Genomic DNA, 5,524 nt, shown 5'->3' with positions numbered 1-5,524 from the left:
ATGATTTTTGAAAATATTGGGGGGCCCTGATGCTACGGCGCTGATATGCGAAGTCGTAATATATATGCCAGTCATGATTTCGGCGGAATACATAACGCTTTTAAAGTGAGTTCTGCTGTATTCGAGATCTCGCGCGCTCCCTGTGTGTCCGATCTCCGCGACGCCCTGGGTCCCCGAAGATGTGCGTCGGCTCTCCAACAAGAGACAACGCGAAGGGCAATAGAATCAAAATCCCCGTCCGTTAACGAATATAATATTTACATCGTGAAGCGACGGAGTCCTCGCATGCCTCTGGGCACAGAAATTAATGCGGGAGCGAAGCTTTTTGATCTGGTCCTCCATTGAGACATTCAAGGGCGAAATCAGTAATGATTGAACTGGATTTGCGCTCCAAATCGTAGGCAAATCCAAGCACTTCGTGAATTAGAAATGCTTTATCGTTACCGGTTGCCAACGTATACACCAAAACCATCCTTTCTATCAGCGATAACTGACTTCACAAGGTAAAATCTTCGACTTAATTTGTCAAGCGCGAATTGGATCGATAACCTTGTCTTTCCGATCGCAATTTTGTTTGGACATGCGTAGTAGAACCGGAACCAACAGATTCTGTTGGTGAAAAAATTGATTATCCCAGAGCCTTGTACCTTGCCGCTGGCACAAAGGTACGTGGGCTATAGGAACGAAATTGATCGTATTTCTTTGGCAGAAAAAAATGTCCATGGCGCTCTCTTAAATTACAAGTGTGCTTTCTTAAATTACTTTTCCATAAGGATTGATGGCTAAAAAATAGTTCGTAACATCCATTTAATTCCAGCTTTTTTTCAATAACTCATTTTTGGTAATATCAGCATTAGAATTATGAAAAAAATCGGCAATTACGGCGTTTTCACTTGTTTATGAACTTGACCAGACATCATCTATCGCTCTAATGACAATATTAACATGGTTGTCTATCTGATTGCTTATTGAGTGGAAGGCTCAAGTACACACTGCGCTTAGCTCCTTATTTGGTAAAAAGGAAAACAGGGAATATATTTTGTATATAGTTAACAATTATAACAATTATTTGGTACTGGTATATAGTTAACAATTATACAATTTCCATTGAGGTAGATAGTGGCGAAATATCTTCCGAGAGCTAAATGTTATATACATGCTTTTGTTCTGCTCTAAAATTTTATTCTGGAAAGGTTCACAGTGTGCATAACAATATTCAACGGACTAGAAATCTTTAGGAAAGTGGGCTCTATTTCCAGCGGTGCAAGCGAGAAGGCGCGAACGCAGTAATCCGCTTGTTTTTAAACTGGTCATCAAACATATGAGCCGATATAGAGAAGTATCAGGTGATCAAAAGAAAAGCAAAAAAGAAAAGAAAATAGCAGAATGTCGTTCTCTTTTGAACTTTTCTGGCTGATGATTAATTTATCATATTATATTTTATTATAATATCTTTTATTATATGTTTTCTTCAAGGCTAAAGAGGTGGATACTAATAACTCGATATCTCGAATTTTTGGCTCATTGACATGGTCTTTTGGTGATAGTACTTGTACATGTACTCGTTGTATGCGTGAATGTCACTCGTAACATCATGACTGTCACTCGTTGTATGCACGACTTTAACTCGTTACATGCGTGACTGTCACTCGTTGTATGCGTGACTTTCACTCATTACATGCGTGACTGTCACTCGTTACATTCGTGACGGTCTGGCAGCTGCGGACGACTCATATGGCATCGTCATCACAAACGCATAGTACCTGCCTAATAAGCAATATATTGGATGCGTGACTGTCACTCCTGCTTGCGTGACTTTCTGGCAGCTGCGGATGCCTCATATGGCATCATCATCACAAACGCAATAGATCCGCCTGAAAAAAACAATATATTCCTCTTGTAAGCTGTATATTCCTCCAATGTTCTTATTGCGGATTGGTTGTCGCAGGGTTAAAGCGTAATAACATCGTATAAAAAGAAATATCAAGAGTTTCATCTGGCACTTTAAACTAATGAATAAACATCTTCACTTTGACTTTAAAAACAAAACGACTACATTGATTTCAATACGCGGCCAAATTTGAGTTTAAAGAATGTCACCCATTTCTTTGTTATTGTTTATCATTAAAAATACAGCGGTTAATTTCCAAGAAAACTTCAAAATAAAAAACTACGAATGAAGTCTGATATATTATTGACGATATTTGATTAAGAATATCCTGGTTACTTGCTTGAATTCAATTAGCCGAAAGGAGTTGGATGTTTTGTTTGGGACTCGCGCCATTGAGCGCCAGTGTGTGGCTTATCTCACATGCATTTATCATTTTTTATTGGAAAGTGTGAGTCTGCGCGCAAAGCATCCAGGAGCTGACAGCAACTGAGTAGCCTGGGGACGAGGCTATGTGTGGCTCATCTCACGTGTATTTATCATTTTGTGGCTACATGGCGTACTTGTCGAGTGTGTGGCTCATCTAACTTGTATTTATCATTTTGTAGCTACATGGGGTACTTGTCGATAGTGTGGCTTATCTCACGTGTATTTTTCATTTTGTAGCTAAATGGCGTACTTGTCGAGTGTGTGGCTTATCTCACGTGTATTTGTCATTTTGTAGCTACATGGCGTACTTGTCGAGTGTGTGGCTCATCTAACTTGTATTTATCATTTTGTAGCTACATGGCGTACTTGTCGAGTGTGTGGCTCATCTCACTTGTATTTATCATTTTGTAGCTAAATGGCGTACTTGTCGAGTGTGTGGCTTATCTCACTTGTATTTCCATTTTGTAGCTACATGGCGTACTTGTCGACTGTGGCTTATCCTACTTGTATTTTAATTTTGTGCTACATGGCGTACTTGTCGGATGTGTGGTTCATCTCACGTGTATTTTAATTTTGTGCTACATGGGGTACTTGTCGAGTGTGTGGCTTATCTCACTTGTATTTTCATTTTGTAGCTACATGGCGTACTTGTCGAGTGTGTGGCTTATCTCACTTGTATTTTCATTTTGTAGCTACATGGCGTACTTGTCGAGTGTGTGGCTCATCCCACTTGTATTTTAATTTTGTGCTACATGGCGTACTTGTCGAGTGTGTGGCTTATCTCACGTGTATTTATCATTTTGTAGCTACATGGCGTACTTGTCGAGTGTGTGGCTTATCTCACGTGTATTTGTCATTTTGTAGCTACATGGGGTACTTGTCGAGTGTGTGGCATATCTCACGTATATTTTAATTTTGTGGCTACATGGCGTACTTGTCGAGTGTGTGGCTTATCTCACGTGTATTTATCATTTTGTAGCTACATGGCGTACTTGTCGAGTATGTGGCTTATCTCACGTGTATTTATCATTTTGTAGCTACATGGCGTACTTGTCGAGTGTGTGGCTTATCTCACGTATATTTTAATTTTGTAGCTACATGGCGTACTTGTCGAGTGTGTGGCTCATCTCACGTGTATTTATCATTTTGTGGCTACATGGCGTACTTGTCGAGTGTGTGGCTTATCTCACGTGTATTTATCATTTTGTAGCTACATGGGGTACTTGTCGAGTGTGTGGCTTATCTCACGTGTATTTCTCATTTTGTAGCTACATGGCGTACTTGTCGAGTGTGTGGCTTATCTCACTTGTATTTATCATTTTGTGGCTACATGGCGTACTAGTCGAGTGTGTGGCTTATCTCACGTGTATTTCTCATTTTGTAGCTACATGGGGTACTTGTCGAGTGTGTGGCTTATCTCACGTGTATTTATCATTTTGTGGCTACATGGCGTACTTGTCGAGTGTGTGGCTTATCTCATGTGTATTTATCATTTTGTAGCTACATGGGGTACTTGTCGAGTGTGTGGCTTATCTCACGTATATTTTAATTTTGTGGCTACATGGCGTACTTGTCGAGTGTGTGGCTTATCTCACGTGTATTTATCATTTTGCGGCTACATGGCGTACTTGTCGGGTGTGTGGCTTATCTCACGTGTATTTATCATTTTGAAGCTACATGGCGTACTAGTCGAGTGTGTGGCTTATCTCACGTATATTTTAATTTTGTAGCTACATGGCGTACTTGTCGAGTGTGTGGCTCATCTCACGTGTATTTGTCATTTTGTAGCTACATGGGGTACTTGTCGAGTGTGTGGCTTATCTCACGTATATTTCAATTTTGTGGCTACATAGCGTACTCGTCGAGTGTGTGGCTTATCTCACGTGTATTCATCATTTTGTAGCTACATGGCGTACTTGTCGAGTGTGTGGCTTATCTCACGTATATTCTAATTTTGTGGCTGCATGGCGTACTTGTCGAGTGTGTGGCATATCTCACGTTTTTTTCATTTTGTAGCTACATGGCGTACTTGTCGAGTGTGTGGCTTATCTCACGTGTATTTATCATTTTGTAGCTACATGGGGTACTTGTCGATAGTGTGTGGCTTATCTCACGTATATTTTAATTTTGTAGCTACATGGCGTACTTGTCGAGTGTGTGGCTTATCTCACGTATATTTTAATTTTGTAACTACATGGCGTACTTGTCGAGTGTGTGGCTTATCTCACGTGTATTCTAATTTTGTAGCTACATGGCGTACTTGTCGAGTGTGTGGCTCATCTCACGTGTATTTATCATTTTGTGGCTACATGGCGTACTTGTCGATAGTGTGTGGCTTATCTCACGTGTATTTATCATTTTGTAGCTACATGGCGTACTTGTCGAGTGTGTGGCTCATCTCACGTGTATTTATCATTTTGTAGCTACATGGCGTACTTGTCGAGTGTGTGGCTTATCTCACGTATATTTTAATTTTGTGGCTGCATGGCGTACTTGTCGAGTGTGTGGCTTATCTCACGTGTATTTATCATTTTGTAGCTACATGGCGTACTTGTCGAGTGTGTGGCTTATCTCACGTATATTTTAATTTTGTGGCTGCATGGCGTACTTGTCGAGTGTGTGGCTCATCTCACGTGTATTTATCATTTTGTAGCTACATGGCGTACTTGTCGAGTGTGTGGCTCATCTCACGTGTATTTATCATTTTGTAGCTACATGGCGTACTTGTCGAGTGTGTGGCTTATCTCACGTATATTCTAATTTTGTGGCTGCATGGCGTACTTGTCGAGTGTGTGGCATATCTCACGTTTTTTTTCATTTTGTAGCTACATGGCGTACTTGTCGAGTGTGTGGCTTATCTCACGTGTATTTATCATTTTGTAGCTACATGGGGTACTTGTCGAGTGTGTGGCATATCTCACGTATATTTCAATTTTGTGGCTACATGGCGTACTTGTCGAGTGTGTGGCTTATCTCACGTATATTTTAATTTTGTGGCTACATGGCGTACTTGTCGAGTGTGTGGCTTATCTCACGTGTATTTATCATTTTGTAGCTACATGGCGTACTTGTCGAGTGTGTGGCTTATCTCACGTGTATTTTAATTTTGTGGCTACATGGCGTACTTGTCGAGTGTGTGGCTTATCTCACGTATATTTTAATTTTGTGGCTACATGGCGTACTTGTCGGGTGTGTGGCTTATCTCAC

This window comes from Nematostella vectensis, chromosome 6, assembly GCF_932526225.1.
Source record: "Nematostella vectensis chromosome 6, jaNemVect1.1, whole genome shotgun sequence".
NCBI classification, from domain to species: Eukaryota; Metazoa; Cnidaria; class Anthozoa; order Actiniaria; family Edwardsiidae; genus Nematostella; species Nematostella vectensis.
The sequence above is the reverse complement of the archived record's forward strand: the minus strand, read 5'-3'. Positions refer to the sequence as shown.